This window comes from Sciurus carolinensis, chromosome 13 (genome assembly GCF_902686445.1).
Source record: "Sciurus carolinensis chromosome 13, mSciCar1.2, whole genome shotgun sequence".
NCBI classification, from domain to species: Eukaryota; Metazoa; Chordata; class Mammalia; order Rodentia; family Sciuridae; genus Sciurus; species Sciurus carolinensis.
Window position 1 is genome coordinate 25,915,908 of NC_062225.1, and position 17,287 is coordinate 25,933,194.

The 17,287-nt window shown below is 43.0% G+C and overlaps 2 pseudogenes; both read left to right on the forward strand.

Moving 5' to 3' along the window:
- The first annotated feature begins 6,662 nt into the window (after positions 1–6,662).
- Positions 6,663–7,733, forward strand: LOC124962839 (probable mitochondrial glutathione transporter SLC25A39; annotated as a pseudogene).
- Positions 7,734–11,242: 3,509 nt separating this feature from the next.
- Positions 11,243–13,254, forward strand: LOC124962840 (centromere protein I-like; annotated as a pseudogene).
- The last annotated feature ends 4,033 nt before the right edge of the window (positions 13,255–17,287 follow it).

The window sequence follows — 17,287 nt, forward strand, 5'->3', positions numbered from 1 at the left end:
CTTTTGTTTCAATTTCATTGATTTCAGCTCTGAGTTTAACTATTTCCTGTCTTCTACTACTTTTGGTGTTGATCTGTTCTTCTTTTTCTAGGGCTTTGAGCTGTAGTGTTAGGTCGTTTATTTGTTGAGTTTTACTTCTTTTATTAAATGCGCTCCATGAAATAAATTTTCCTCTAAGTACTGCTTTCATAGCGTCCCAGAGATTTTGATATGATGTTTCTTTGTTCTCATTTACCTCTAAGAATTTTTTAATTTCCTTCCTAATATCTTCTGTTATCCATTCATCATATAATAACATATTGTTTAATCTCCAGGTGTTGGAGTAGTTTCTGTTTTTTACTCTTTCATTTATTTCTAACTTCAATCCATTATGATCTGACAGAATACAAGGTATTGTCTCTATCTTCTTGTATTTGCTGACATTAGCTTTGTGGCATAATATATGGTCTATTTTAGAGAAGGATCCATGTGCTGCTGAGAAGAAAGTGTATTCACTCTTGGTTGGATGGTATATTCTATAAATGTGTGTTAAGTCCAAATTATTGATTGTGTTATTGAGATCTATGGTTTCTTTGTTCAATTTTTGTTTGGAAGATCTGTCCAGTGGTGAGAGAGGTGTGTTAAAATCACCTAGTATTATTGTGTTGTGGTCTATTTGATTTCTGGAATTGAGAAGGATTTGTTTGACATACATGGATGAGCCACTGTTTGGGGCATAGATGTTTATGATTGTTATATCTTGCTGATTTATGCTTCCCTTAAGCAGTATGAAATGTCCTTCTTTATCCCTTCTGACTAACGTTGGCTTGAAGTCCACATTATCTGAAATGAGGATGGATACTCCAGCTTTTTTGCTGTGTCCATGTGCATGGTATGTTTTTCCCCATCCTTTCACCTTTAGTCTATGGGTATCTCTTTCTATGAGGTGAGTCTCTTGCAGGCAACATATTGTTGGATCTTTCTTTTTAATCCAATCTGCCAGTCTATGTCTTTTGATTGATGAATTCAGGCCATTAACATTCAGGGTTATTATTGAGATATGATTTGTATTCCTGGTCATTTGGTTCATATTTAAAATTTTATTTATTTATTTATTTATTGACACATCTTGGTCCTCCTTTATTTGACAGTTCCTTTAGGATAATTCCTCCCTTTGCTGATTTGCATCTTTGTTTTTTATCTCTTCCTCATGAAATATTTTGCTGAGAATGTTCTGTAATGCTGGCTTTCTTTTTGTAAATTCTTTTAGCTTTTGTTTATCATGGAATGATTTTATTTCATCGTCAAATTTGAAGGTAAGTTTTGCTGGGTATAAGATTCTTGGTTGTCATCCATATTCTTTCAGAGCTTGAAAAATGTTGTTCCAGGCCCTTCTAGCTTTTAGGGTCTGGATTGAAAAATCTGCTGATATCCGTATTGGCTTCCCCCTGAATGTAATTTGGTTCTTTTCTCTCACAGCCTTTAAAATTCTGTCTTTATTTTGTATGTTAGGTATTTTCATTATAATGTGCCTTGGTATGGGTCTGTTGTAATTTTGTGTATTTGGAGTCCTATAAGCCTCTTGGACTTGATTTTCCATTTCATTCTTCAGATTTGGGAAATTTTCTGATATTATTTCATTGAACAGATTGTTCATTCCTTTGGTTTGTTTCTCTAAGCCTTCCTCAGTCCCATTAATTCTCAAATTTGGCCTTTTCATGATATCCCATAGTTCTTGCAGATTCTGTTCATGATTTCTTACCATCTTCTCTGTTTGTTCAACTTTGTTTTCGAGGTTAAATATTTTGTCTTCAATATCTGAAGTTCTGTCTTCCAGGTGTTCTACCCTATTGGTTATGCTTTCTATGGAGTTCTTAATTTGGTTTATTGTTTCCTTCATTTCAAGGATTTCTGTTTGGTTTTTTTTCAATATCTCTAACTCTTTATTGAAATGGTTTTTTGCTTCCTGATTTTGCTCTGTTAACTGTCAATTGGTGCGATCATTCAATGCCTGCATTTGCTCTTTCATCTCATCATTTGCTTCTCTGATCATTTTAATTATGTACATTCTGAACTCCCTTTCTGTCATTTCTTCTGCCATGCTGTCGTTGGATTTTATTGATGTAACATCTAGATTTGTTGGGGCATTTTCTTCCCTTGTTTTCTCATGTTTTTCAGGAATCAGTGGGTAATTAAGATATTGCAGATTTCCTCTATCGACTTATAATGTCCCTGAAGATTTCTAGTATATCCCCTCTTAGCCTTCAGTAGCCTGAAATCTTGGAGGAAGTTGATAATGCGGAGCTCCATGAAGAAGCTGCCTCTCTAGGGGTGGTGACCCTCAGTGGGGTATATTCCCTGCTAGTGGGCAGAGGTGCCTCCACTTGTTGAGCAATGGTCATCCAATGGGGAACTAGGCTGCGGGCTGAGGCAAGGCCTGTTTGTGCCTATGTCTCTGGTTTTACCGTCCCTGTGGGAAAACCTCACCCGGCAGGGAAGACTCACCCGGTGGGGACGTCTCGCTGGTCAGTTCCCCTCCTAGAGGTTCCCCTCAATCTACAACTACTGCCTGGGCTGGGCTGTCTTCCTCTGCAACGTTCCCAGGGGCCCGGAACTACCTCCTGGGCCTGGGAGCCTCACCCTTCGCAGATGAGTCTCCTTAGGCTGCCTCTCCCAGAGAATCTGCCCGCAGTCCTGGAAACTTCGCTCCACCCCTAGGCGTGTCTCTGTGCGGCTCTTCTACCAAGAAGCCGGTCCTGGGACCCTGCTCTGCACCTAATCGCCTGGCTATGCGGCCCCTCCTCTGAGCCACCACCTGGAGCCCTGTACAATAGCTCCGAGACCCAGAGACCCACCACACACCTCCTCCTCCGGACAACCGCCCGGTTTCCGACGCAGTCACCAGGTGTTCAAGCAACTCACTTCACGTCTCCTTCTCCCGCCAACCGCCCGTAGCCCTAGGCAGTCACTCCAAGTCCAAATGACCCGCCCTCTCCTCCTCCTCCTCCTCAGGGTAGCCCCCCTGGTGTTCAGGAGCAGTGGCTCCGAGACCAAGGGACCCACCACGCTCCTCCTCCAGGCAGGCCACCGGTGTTCAGGAGCGGTCGCTTTTAGTCCAATCAACTCACCACTCGCCTCCTCCTCTGGCAACCACCTGTGGCTCTGATGCAGTCACTCCCAGACCAAGGGACCCGCCGCACTTCTCCTCTTCCTCTGGGCAACCCCCCGGTGCTCAGAAGCGGTCGTTCTGAGTTCAAACAGCTCGCCCCACAGCTCCTCCTCTGGCAACCGCCTGTGGCTCTGATGCAGTCACTCCTAGACCAAGCGACCCACTGCGCTCCTCCTCCCGGCAGGCCACCAGTGTTCAGGAGCCCTCGCTCTGAGTTCAAACAGCTCGCCACGCAGCTCCTCCCCCGGCAGCCGCCTGTGGCTCTGATGCAGTCACTCCTAAGTCAAGCGACCCGCCGTGCTCTTCCTCTTCCTCCGGGCAACCCCCGGTGTTCAGACGCAGTGGTTCTGAGTCCAAACAGCTCGCCACGCAGCTCCTCCTCAGGCAGCCGCCTGGAGCCCCAGTGGTTGCTCGGAGTCCAAGCGCTGTGCTGAGCCGCCTCCTCTACGATGATCCCAGTTGTCCGTGTTTACTGCTCCTGCGGGGGGAGGGGCGTCTCGCCGAGCAACTCTACTTCACAAAGTTCACAAAGTTCCAGGGCTACCGCCCCATCTGGGACACCTCCCCAATGGGAGAGACTCCCCCAGCGGCTTTGAGTTGGTCCCAAGTCTCTCACTATCTCCTCTTTTGAATCTTGCGTCCTGGAGCAAGGTGAAATGCAGCCACCCTCTAGGCCGCAATCTTGAAAAACCTTGGCTGATTCTTGAAGTATGCATCTGCCATTCTCCTAAATGCTGTCTAAAAATGAGGACACGTGGTCAGAAGCCACCACCATTATTTGCCACAGTGGCACTTGGGTGTGGCTCTCTCATCTGTCCCCACGGTGGAAGGCAGATCATCTCCAATTTTGCTCTCCAGATACTTTTGTTTGGGTTCTTCATCCATGGCTCATTTTGTGGCTTTTATAACAGTGGATTATATTGTGAAATTCTATGATCCATGGTGGCTTGTGTCCTGGTTCCCCGATCTGTTTGCCACCTGGACTCTTCCTGAGAGGCACCACACATTGTATTAACTTAGTCTCTTGTTCAATAAAGTCTTTGTGTTCTGCCCAAAACTGTATAGAAATTGATAAATATTATATTGTTTAATGCAAATGAAGGAATGCAATAAAGAGTACATATACTTGGGAAAAAACCTGGGGAATATCGAGGGTATGACCTAAACTTGTATTTTTAAAATGTGACTATTGGCTGTTATGTGGAATATGGTAGAGGGTCACTCAGAGAAGGCAGGAAAACCAGCTGGAAACTCTTTCAGCAACTCAGCAGAAGGCTAGTGGTTTGGAGTAGTGAAACATGGCAGCATGGGGAGAGACAGATGGATTTGCTGAATGGAGGTAGAGTCCAGGGGATTTACTTACAGTCTAGAAAAAAAGATGCTATCATGGTTGACCTCAGATTTTTGCCTTGAGCAACATGGTAGTCCATTTCCTGAATATGTGTCCAAAAGGGGTTGAGGAGCTCAGTCACTTGTAATCCTAGCTACTCAGGAGGCTAAAGCAGCAGGATTGTAAGTTCAAGGCCAGTCAGGAAAACTTACTGAGACCCTGTGTCTGAAATATATAAATGGTATTTATCAATAAAATAGAATTTATAAATAAAATGGGAATATAATTCAGTGGTGGTGCCCCTAGATTGTTGTTTTTTTAACTTGTTGAACTTTTTGAAAAATGAGATGCATATGAGATGTTCAAGCAGAAATTTCAATAAGAGGTTGAATGTACCACTCTGAATGAACTCAGAGGAGAGATCCAGGCTGAAAATATAAATAAGAGTGACCTCAAAATGAAAATGGTTCTGAAGCCATGAGAACAGTTGAGACCTTCTAGTGAAGAGATTCATAGCCCAAGGTCCAGGAAACTCTGAGGGATTCATGGATAGAATTCAGGGGAACCATGAAGTTGAATGAGGAAAATGGTTCTTACTATTACTATCCAGCAACTGACATTTAGCAGTTTTTTCCATGTTGAATGTAGGCTTAAACAAAATCCATGTTCAAAATATTTCTAACTTTGTCGCCAATAGCTATGAAGATATTTTCATGTCATATTAAAATTGTTCTGATATCCCAAAATACCATCTACATTTATCTCTACTTCAGAATCATGGTATAGTATTACTAAACCAATGACTAGATCCTGTTATGTAATGTGTTAATAAATTCATTCACATTTGGTTATACATAAAGCTGAAAGTACTGGGACTTTAACTGTGTTTGGTTAAATCATGGTGGCTGGGTAAAAAGGGGTGGGGACTGTATCTCATCATTATATTGGTACCAAGGGAAGCATGGATCATGTGTTGAAAAATCAAACTAGCACAGAAGAATGTTTTGAAAATCTCTTTCCCCGGGAAGCCTTTCTTCCGAGGTGTGAAGTGTTGGCCTAAATCTCTCTCCCTTTGCAGAAGAAGGAAGTGGAAGAATTTGCTGGGAACATGGCTATCAAGCAAGAGCTAGAACAGCAAAGACAGAGGACAGCATAGCAGCAGCAATAGCTGGAACAGGAAGAGTTCCATGCCTTTGAGGAAGTGATCCAGAACCAGGAACTAGAAAAAGTCTGACTGAAAATTTATAGGAATTTGGAAAGGTGGACCCTGGCCTAGGAAGCCACTGGTTCCTGACTTAGAAAAATGCTCCTTTGACGTGTTCCCCACCTCACCTGTGTCATCCACACAGCCTTCAAACGGTAACACAACAGCAAGGCCAGCTAGGCCAACAGTGGTGGACAGGTCCTTGCAACCTGGAGCACTGAGCAGCTCTGAAAGTAGTGAGTCTGTTTGCTGTTGTCCTCCCATTTTTGCCTCCACAGTATCATTCTGGGGGACTCAGCCTTGGAGTGCCTGTGATCCCACCTACCAGCGTTTGATAACAGAACCCCTTGGATAAAGACTGCCATAGTGTGTCCTGTCACACTGGCTACCTTGTTTGAGGCCTTTGTTTAAAACATACAATTTACCTGAAGCCAGGTCAGTTTCCTGAAAAGTTGGCACTATCCTTGAAAGTCAAACCCTCAGCTTTTAACGTCATCCAGAGATTGAAAATGATCAGTGAATTAGAGAGCAACATTGGCTTTATGTAACAATCCTAAAATGTACAGAATCTATGGTGCAATTCAATGACTGATTTTAAAAAAGAAAAAACAGGGTACTGCTTGCCCTGAAAGCATTCCTGATTCTTAAGGCACTTGGTCAAGGTAAACCTCATGTGATAACTCAGTTCAACCATCAAAACTACCGACAGTCTTACCTCCTGTCACCAATGATGGCAATCAAGAAAATAGGAATGGGGTTAAACGATGAGTATATCTTGATCATTAGAGGAATTTGTGGAAGGCAGGAATTGACTTTCAAGTAGTCACTTAAAGTCGGCTTTGGAGTTTCCGAGCCCTCCTTGTGTGAAGCGGGCGAGCGCTCAGGCACCCTGCACTGGCTGCAAAGCCGCTATGGGCCCGCTGGGCCCGTGGCGCCCCGACAAGCGAGCACCAGCTTAGAGCCAGGATTGAAACAACAAAATGGCTGACCATTTCCTTGTGGACATTAGCCCTCTCCAACAAATTATGGCCTCGGGGGCTGGGGCTGTGGTCACCTCCCTCCTAAGGACACCCCAGGACGTGATGAAGGTCCACTTGCAGTCTCAGCACCCCTCAGTTCCAGTGAGCTCATGCCTCCCTCCAGACTCTGGAGCCTCTCCTACACCAGATCCCCCTCATCTCTCCAATCCACAGGGAAGTGCCTCCCGTACTGCAATGGTGTCCTGGAGTCCCTGTACCTATGTCCAAATGGTACTCACATGGTTTTGTGATCCTACCCACTTCACTGGCACTCTGAATACTTTTGTGAAGATTGTGAGGCATGAGGGCACCAGCATCCTGTGGAGTGGCCTCCCAGTCACCCTGGTGATGACTGTGCCAGCTACCGCCATCTACTTCACTGCCTATGACCACCTCAAGGCCTTCCTCTGTGGGCAAGCCCTGACTTCTGACCTCTATGCACCCATGGTTGCTGTGCACTGGCTCACTTGGGCACTGTGACAGTGATCAGCCCCCTGGAACTTATGCGGACAAAGCTGCAGGCTCAGCATGTATCATACCATGAGCTAGGAACCTGTGTCCAGGCTGCAGAGGCTCAGGGTGGCTGGCGCTCACTGTGGCTAGGTTGAGGCCCCACAGCTCTTCGAGATGTATTCTACTCAGCTCTGTATTTGTTCAACTATGAACTGGTGAAGAGATGACTGAATAGACCCAGACCAAAGGACCAGATATCTGTGGGCATTAGTTTCGCAGCTGGCGATGTCTCAGGGACGGTGGCTGTCATCTTGACTCTACCCTTTGATGTGGTGAAGACGCAGCACCAGGTTGCAAGGGGGGCTGTAGAGGCTGTGGGAGTGAAGCCCCCACCAGTTCACTCCACCTGGGTGGTGCTTCGGAGAATACGGGCTGAATCAGGTACCAAGGGACCCTTTGCAGTTTTTTTCCAGAGGATCGTCAAGGTTGCCCCCTCCTGTGCTACCATGATCAGCACCTTACGAGTTTGGCAAAAGCTTCTTCCAGAGGCTCAACCAGGAAAAGCTTCTGGGCCATTAAATGGGGCCAGGAAATGGACTCTTAGCTCTTCTGTGGACGGGGGGCAGGAGGAGACTGAGTCAGGTGCCTTTTCCTCAGCACTCAGGGAAGGGGTCACCTTTCCCTTTTCTCCAACCAAGAGCCCCAGGTAGGGCTGTCCCCCAACCCTGCATAATCCAGGCCTTCCTTAGACCCAGTTTGCTTCCTGTTGCTCCCCCTTTCTAAGATCATCCCTTTCCCACCCCCAAGTTCAAGACCAAATCTGATAATTGCCTGCCTCTTGTGTTCCCTTTGTGTTTGTCTGTAGCTGGGCCCCCAGGAGCCAAGAACCCCTGGGCTCAGCTTAGTCTCCCTGTCCTGTTAATGCTCTAAAAATTAAAAAAAAAAAGTCAGCTTTGATGGAAATCCATTTACAAGTAAGAAGGGAAGGAGGCTGGGCTGTGAGGTCTGAGATTTTGACACCCATCCCCATTTACCAGGCAGCCTTACCTCCCACTACTGTTCCTTCCTACATATTCTTAGTTCAGGGAAATTGATCTGTCATGTTCCCAGAACATTCCCTCCACTGCCTTATCCAATGAGGTTTGTTAACATTTGCCTTCTACATAGATTCTGTTTCTGCCTTCCCTGCTTTTCTGGAAGCCTTTCCACTTCCTCTCCCTTCAATCAGATTGATTCGGTTCTCTGTAAAACTCACAGAGCTCTTTTGATCTGTGATACAAGTTAGATCATTTATCAGACTGTGTAGTTATTTGTCAATAACTTGATTTTCACTTCCTGCAAGTGAGGACCTGAGTCTTGTTCGAGTCTGATTCACATTTGTGTTCCCTGTAGGCTGAACACAGTGTCTACTTGCTATACATTTAATAGGCAAATTTATAGAATTAAAAGTAAAGGACTGTGCCAAACATTAATTCCTCATCTGTAGATGTCATCATCAGACTGCTGATTCACAGTGCATCGCATGGTCTGACTTTGTCACCTCTCTGGCAGTTCAGACCTTGCTGTAGAACATCCAGAAAATAATGTACTTTTTAACTTTTTTAAATTAAAATATGACTGTGAATTTGCTTCCTAACCTTAGCTTGCTGGCTTTCTCAGAGGGTTTCTCCTTGGTGTTCAGGAACTGGGTCCATCCTTGGCATCCTGAAGCAGTTTTAGAATTTCTTTGTTAATGTATTTTTAGAGACCAGACTTTTGTTATTTTAGGGTGTTGGGACTTGGGATTTAAACATTCTTCTCAAGACTAAACTCAGAAGGAAATAACTACCTAAGTCATTTTCCATTATGAAGACTATATTATTTTATGCCTCCATGAAAGTTATACTCTAACATTCTTATGAATTCAAACAGAGATGAAAAATAAAATGTTCAATTGAAAGGGGAGGTTATTTTTAAATCATCCTTTCTAGATTGTGGCAGAGAATTTCTAAATATCTTAGAAATATTTTGGAAAGGAGTAGTTTACCCTTGTCTGACCTTAAATAAGTAAAGTCTACTCTTCTTGAAGTATCGAGAACATGAACTCTAAGTGCAAACTTTCCAATAAATCACATATAGATGAGACCCAAGACACAATTCATCCTTCTCCAGCTGGGAGCTGGAAATGAATAAATTACATGCTTCCAAAATACAATGCTGGAACTGGTGTACGACAGTCAGTCCCAATCCAAAAGGGAGAAATAAATGAAGAACTGAGTGATTGGAGCAGGCTTGGTAGTGCATGCCTATGATCCCACTACTAGGGAGGCTGAGGTGGGGAATTCCCAAGTTCAAGGCCAGCTTGTGCAACATACAAACCAAACATGGGAAAACAACATTAAGTCTTAATGTTGGAGAACAATCTCTTTTGATTCCATGTCCTACATCCTGGGCACACTAGGACAAGTGTTGGACCACCCGGAAGACCTCAGACAGCCCATTTCTATATTTTCTGCTGAGCTCAATTCACCCAGAGCTCTCATGAGTTGGGGTCTTATGCCCAAATTATTCAGAATGGAATCATGGACTGATGGCTCTCTGGTTCTGGGTCTTGAAGCACTGCCCCACTCTTCCAATGCCAAGGTGCTACCCCCAAAGGGCTTTGGTGGCTCTGCTCCTATGACACGTCTCTGAACAGGCCCTCAGACTGTCTGCAACATATTTTGAAACCTAGGTAGAGACCACATGGCCCCACAGTTCTTAGAGGAATTGGCTTATATGAATAAGGAGGCTGAGAAGTTCCACAAAATATTTTTGCTAGATGAACACCCTGGAATGTTGGTCATGTGGCTCAGTCCACATCCAAAATCTTCAGAACTAGGGCAGCTCATGGCATAATTCTCAGTTTCAGTCCAAAGACCTTAGAATCCAGGAGCCACTGGTGCAAGTCTGAGAGTCCAAAATCTAGAAACCCAGTCCTGATTTCCAAAGGCAGAAAAAGAATGCCTGTGTTGTGATTCTGTCTGGGGTCCCGCTGTTTGCATGGTGCCCACACATATTGAGAGCACATCTTTCCCACTCAGTCTGGAGAACCACACATCAGTTTCCTTCAGAAAACCTCTGGAAGTCACACCCAGAAATAACTCTTTACCATGTATGTATTCCTTAATGCAGTCAAGCTGACACATAAAATTGACTATCACAACTCCTAATCAGCTGTGGCCTCAGGCTGGAGAAGAGATTTTATGACAGTTTTTTGATGTCATTAGAATGAGATGATCACTCAGTGTCTGAAGTTGGGGGGATTCCAGTGACTTAGCATTGCTCTCCCAATGCTAGCAGCTGTGAGCTCTGCTTGGAATGATTCAGCCTCATGGTCTCAGACTTTTCCCTTCTCCATTGCAATTCCTACAATTGACAGACTGCACCATAATGTGGTGCCCAGGAGATTCAGTTTCTTCAGTTAGCCAGTGCCAACGCTGCTCAGGAGTGGAATTCTCTTTGAGATAATGGCAAAAAAGAAAAAAAGAGGGAAAAAAATGGAAAAGAACAAAAACTAAAACTCGTTCCTGAAGTGAGACTTTCCTTTTCCTTGACCTCCCATGACTCTCAGAGAAGATGTTCAGGGTCAGTTTGTTTTTGCATGAAATCCTCCACAGATGCAAACAAGGACTGTACAGTGTAGTCCCATAGATCTGTTGACTCTGTATTTGGTTGCTTTTCAGATTCCCTTGAAATGAAGTGATTATTATTATAGTTTGAAACACCAAACTCTAAACATAGTAGGAAGAGCTAGCCACTACCTATACCACCATGTTCTGAGCACCTACTCTTTGGTAGGGCCTATAAATATAAAATATTTGTAAGACACATAGTTTATGTTCACAAAAAGTGTCCAATCAAATTGGAGATGGGAAATATGCAATAAAGAGACATAGCATTCTGATACTATGTATGATATAAGCACTAGGAATTTTGAGGAAGGAAAGAGCACTGAATGCAGGCACTTAGAGAACCCATTACTAACTGCTGAATGAATCCATGAAGTGGAACAGATGTAGCCAGAGTTTAATGAAGGACTTAACAGTGAGAGGAAAACTGCTCTAGACATGAGCAAAGAAAGAGAAATGCTACTCCTCTTGGAGCTTTTCAGGAACCACGAGTACAATGCAACAGGTATGTGGTGTTTACCCAAGCTGGGCTTCAGAGGTAGGTTAGGGGATGGTCACAGCATCTCTGGTTATGAAGAGAACCCAGTAATACACATTAGTAGTCAAGGTGGTGAACCACTGAGGCGAGGGATTCAGGGAACACAGAAGAGACTCATGTTGTGTTGGGAAGTAACTTTGCTTGTGTAGATGTTTGACTTTCCACAGTGAAGTTGCAGGAGTGCACGAGAATCGTGACAAGCTGTTTTCTTCTTTGCATATGAGGAATGAATTTACCCCCAAGCAAAGTGCTGGTATGATTATTGCAACACAGAGAAAGAACTTTTCCTCATTCAGGATCAGCAGGGTCTCATCAACCTGGGCGGGATTCATGTAAGCAAATCTCAGCTGTCTGAGGGTTTGTCTCATCTCTGTTTGTGTTATGAACACTGCTTGTTTCTTGTGTTGAATGGATTGTACATAGTTATTTATTATTTTCCTTTCCTTTGGATACAGTTCCTAGTATACTTGAGTGTGTGTACTAAGAAATCAGCAAACTTTTCCAGAATCTCTGACAGTGGTGTTAGGTCCAGCTAATGTCCGTCTTCTAAACAGAAAATGGAATTCTCACTCAGTTACGCCTGTACTACATTCTGGTAGCAACACTAACGTGGAAAAAAACAGATGAGTCTTTCTGACTGGCTCAGTCACAGATCACTTCCACTGGAACAGCTTCAAAACTTCCCTCCACTCTTACAAAACATCCATTGCTTAGAGCTGCATTCTCAGATGGGCTCAGTGCTGAACAACTCTCTGCTACATTACTATGTTAACTGTGACAGAGATGAGTCAATGTCACTGAGGCTCTGTTACTAGTTCAGTCAGACATTACAAGAAGAATGTATTTGGTATAACAGGAATAATTTTGAACATGGATAAGACTTTACCAACTTCCTGGACACTATCATCAGGGCACAGTGCTTCCTATACAAGGGGTTTTACTCCTGTGAAGCATTCCATTATGAGTGCCTTCCTCCCCTGGATGGCCTCTGTTGTTGGTCACAATTCCTTCAGCTTGTGAGCTGGATTTCCTTTGTCATTTCTCAGAGATGAAGCATATTTTTTTTTGACCATCTAGCACAGCTCTTCTTTACATCAACCAAGTCTTTCAAGTGTAGTGTTCTTCAGAGTCTGAAAGAGGTGCTGCAAAATTGGCTGCTGGGGTTTTCTGTGGACACTGGCAGGAAACCTCTGGCAAGCAGTCCTCTGGAGACAATCTTGGGTGGATCCATGAACTCTGTGTCTAAACTGATTCACTATGAAGGATGGTTGTGTACTACTGCACTGTGATTGGAGAGTAACAGTACTTTCTTGTTATAGTTCAGGTTGGATTTGTATGAGTAGGATATGACAGATATGTAAATTATGACCTTCCATTAGTGGTATTATTTGCTCCTGGGATGTTCTATTCTGCACTCCTCAGCCTGGATACCAGTAAACTGAACAAGCTCTAATACAGTATGCACAGGTAATGTAAAAATTTGATGCTGCCAAGAAAACTAACTTGGCACAAAAGACAAAATCTGAGTTCAATTTCAGCAGCAAGACACATCAATAAATTTGTCACTAATTGACAACCGGTTGGTTGCCTGTGGACATACGAACCCATTGAGAAAGGAACATAGATTGACCTCCAAATCTAAGAAAGAGGTGTAGTAGTGGAGTACAAAAACAGGCTAAATTTAGTCTAATACCCTTCTCTATTAAACTATGCTCTTCCTTTTACCTGCAGGAAACCCCAGAAGGACGGATAATAAACATTGACTGTACTCAGGGGAAGAAATGGAACTGGTATTTGGAGTATTTATTCTCAGAGGTTATAAGGTGTGAAACATTTCATAAGAAGTAATATTCATCATTCTTCTGTCCCATGGTCAGAGCTGGCCCTTTATCAGAGAGCAAAATCACCATGATAAATATTAAATTAATGTTGACATACAAAGTGAGCACATCAGACTAAGTTCTTTCCTCAAGGGTAGAGAGGCCAAGTAGCTCGACTTCTGCTTCTCTATTCATTTCAGTAGCAGACTGCCATCAAGGAGTATTCAGAATGGCCTCCTGTCGGTGGCTCAGGAGGGCCTTGGTGTGGCCAACTATATTTCATCATTTAAATTTTTAGCTGACTAGTGAAAAATGACCTCTTCATCATACTCTGCCCTCCACCAAATTATACGTGAAGAGACACATCTGCTTTGTGGTGGGAGATTTCACATTTTTCTATACTATGAGCTGCATTGATAGAAGACAGCAGGTAATATATAGTGCAAGCTAATCTACATACATACTTTTGCATACTCTGCTGTCTCTGTGAAAACTCTGTGGATATTGACATTTTTTCTTATGTGAACAACAGCAGCAGTGCCAACTTAATAGGATACAACGCATATGAGTCTAAGGGCCCTGAGTAGCTGATGGCCTCCTGGGCTGTCACTGGTAGGAATATGTTGAGGGAAGGAAGGAGAAGATGGGGGGGAATCAAGACATTTCTGTTCATAGTGATACAGTTTCATTAAACCATTTTATTTGTGTGTATATGTGTATGCATACGCATAATTTTTAAATGTTCAGGTCTATGTAAACTAACTGCAACTTTACTTTGAGAAGGATTTCTGAAGCTTTTTATGAATTTCCTATTAATTAAATTAAGATGTTGGAAAAAATTTTGGAGGGCTGGCGTTGTAGTTCAGTGGTAGAGAGCTTGCCTAGCATGCATAAGGCACTGAGATCAATTTTCTGCAGTGCAAATAAATGAATAATGTCCATCAACAACTAAAAAATAATGTTAAAAAATTGTCGGGGTCTTAAGCCCCGGTGCTCTTCTCAACCAGCGACAAGGGAAGGGGACACTCCCCAACAAAGTCAGACCGGGATAGGTAAGGCCGACTGACCGCCTGCTCCCAGCCCTCCAGGTGGAGGACAATCAGATGCGTCAGGGAGACCAGTCACAGCAGGAACTCGTTTATTGAGGAAGTCACACAGCTTTTATGTAGGGTGAGGGCTAGGCGGGAACCAATCAGCTTAAAGGTCAGCAAGGCAGGGGGATTCACGCAGGCAAGAGTCCCATTGGACTATATGGCAAGCACGAGCTGATCACGTTCGCAGAACTGTTGTTAACCAATCCCTGACGGTGGTCCGATTCATCATCACTAACTATTGAAACTGCCTTTGAGGCCTTGATCTAGCTCACTTGCCAGGGAGTAAGCAGTCAGCCTGAGTTAGTTAACATGTCATTAGTCCCAACCAAAAAATATGAATTTTTTCTCCAGGGTTACTTAATAATGCTGCTACTCTTAATAAAATTCATATCATTTTAGAGGAATGAAGCTGAATTTATCCTTGCATTGAAGGGTCCTGTAAGAACCCAGAAACCACTCCAGAAACGGGAACTCACGTAAGAGGGTTTATTAAGCAAACAGAGTGTCTCCCTGCAGGGTAACAGAGAAAATGAGAGGAAAAGAGAAAGGGTATGTGCAACAGAGAATGTGTGAGGAGGAGAGAGAAAGAACAGTGAGTAGAAGAGAGAAAGCAAGAAAAAAGATGGCGGGGGAGCTATCCTTAAGCAGTTGAATTCTGCTGGGCTAACAGGGGACCAATAATGGACAAGGATACTTGTAAGCTGACTGTTGAACCAATAGCTAGGTAGGATGTTCACAGACTGACAAGAAGTTGGGAGGCGGGGAGATGACTGCAGCGGAAAGGGCGGGGGAGCAGATTTATATTATATGTATGTTCTCAGTTTTTTTCTGTTCATTAAAACATAAATTATAATTGGACAGTAGAAATCTCATTCATGTATTCATAGAGTGAATTAATATGTATTGAGTTCCTTACTGTGGGGCAGGTATTCTTTGGTGTGCTGGTTATATAGCTGCATCCCATACAAAGAACCTTCTTTTATGGAGTTTATGTTCCAATGAAGAAGAAAGATAATAACCATGTAAGCAATATATAATGTCAGGTGCTAAGAAGAAAAAGCTGGCATTAGGGATAGGACGGGGAGGTGGTTGCTAGTATTTATAAGGTGGTTAGGGAAGGTTTGTCTGAATAGGTGATATAAGCAGAGAACCTCATAAGCATATGAGCCATTTGACTAGGAAAGAGCATTCTGCACAGGGGAAAAGGCAAGTAAAAAGGCCCTATAATGTTTATCTATGTCGCATATTTAAGGGACAACAGAGGCTGGTGAGGTTACCACATGATGAAGAGAAAACAGTGGGAAGAACTAGGGACAAAAGGCAGAGACTACTTTATGAAAGGTCCATTTAGCCTGGTATGGACCATTAGGGAGACCGAGAAAAGATGGCATAATTTGGCTTACCTGTATGAAATACAAAGATACAGTGTGAAGGTTAGACTAAAAAGGATTGAGGGCCAAAGCAGAGAATACATAGGTTCTTACAGTATTCTGGGCAAGAGTCAGGCTAGTCTCACAGATGATAGAGAAGTGTTTAGATGTTGGATTAAGTCTCTATTTTGAAGTTAGAGAAGTTAGGATTTACTGATCACTTGGATATTAGGAGGAAGAAAGAGAGGAGTCAAGGATGAGTCCTAGACGTTTGTTTACCTGAACTAGGTGAATTCTGAGATAGAGATGAGGCATACTGGAGGAAAAGGGTTTGGAAAAGCATGAAATCAACTTCTATTTTGTCCACGTTGGGTTGGAGATGCTGAATAGACAACTGGATTTCAGGGTATAATTTAGGGCTTGAAATTTAATCTGGGAGTTACCAGGGATTAACCATGGCATTAGATGAAATCACTTAATGCAGCTGGAAATGAGAAAATGGAAAAGCATCGAGCTCTGGGGTCTTCCAACATTACAGAGTAAAGAACAGGAATAACAAAAGACTGAGAAACTTACAAATGTTCTAGAAATGTACTAAAATGAGAAGATTGCTATGCTGGAAGCCAGGTAATAAGAGGGTTTCAAAAAGGTGGGAATATTTCCATTTGTTCTCATAAATGAGAAGAAGCTCAAATATTTGATCTATAAGAGAGAGTAGAATAATGATTAGTAGAGGCCAGGTGAGTTGGGGAATTGAGTTTGAAGAGAGGATAATTTATAGGTATCAATTAAAATGTTTTAAGTCAAATAAAAAATACAGTTCTTCAAAAATAAGAGGAAGAAAAAAGAAAGTGAACTATGTAGTCACCATGTTGTATAAGAAATCTTTTAACAACAACACAAAATAAATTATAGGTCTCTTCCCATACTTGTTTTGCATTTATTGTTTACAATGCTGGAAAGAAATATCCTTGCTTTGTGTGAACTTCAAGTGTACCCCTCATGGTTGTAAACAGCTTTTACTTGAAAAGGATTTGGGGGTCAGCTTTGAGACGGTCTAACATGGCCATACCTTTCTTCGTGCACCACACATGACTGTCCCTGCTCACCAAGAGTTCTCTGGCTCCTTTCTCTTCTTAGTCTCATCCCACGCAGATCTCCTTTCTCTCCAGTGTTGACCTACACACTCACTGTTCCTACCAGATGATGCTACCACAGTCAATAACTAGTGTCTGCTCCCCCAAGATTCAGGAGTGAGTACACAGGACTTGGTTCTGGGTGTTATAGGGAGGCAGGAGCAAAGAAAGTCTCAGAACAACAGGTCTTTATACTTGAGACTTGTTCTTTTGAAAATATAGAGATTGTAGCATTAACTGGCTTCTTTCCAAAATGCTTCTTGAAAGTTCCATATTCTGGTAAACCTATGATGCTTGTTTTAAAAGATATATAAGCAATAGTTTTGTTGCTTTTCTAAGAGAAGCCAGGTGCAGTGACCCATGCCTGAAATTCCAGCAACTTGGGGGGCTACGACAGGAGGATAGATCCTCAGCAACTTAGTGGGACCCTAACTCAAAAAGACAAAACAAACACAAAACCAAAAAAAAAAAAAAAAACCAGGGCTGGGTATGTAGGTCTGTACTAAAGTGCCCCTGGGTTCCATT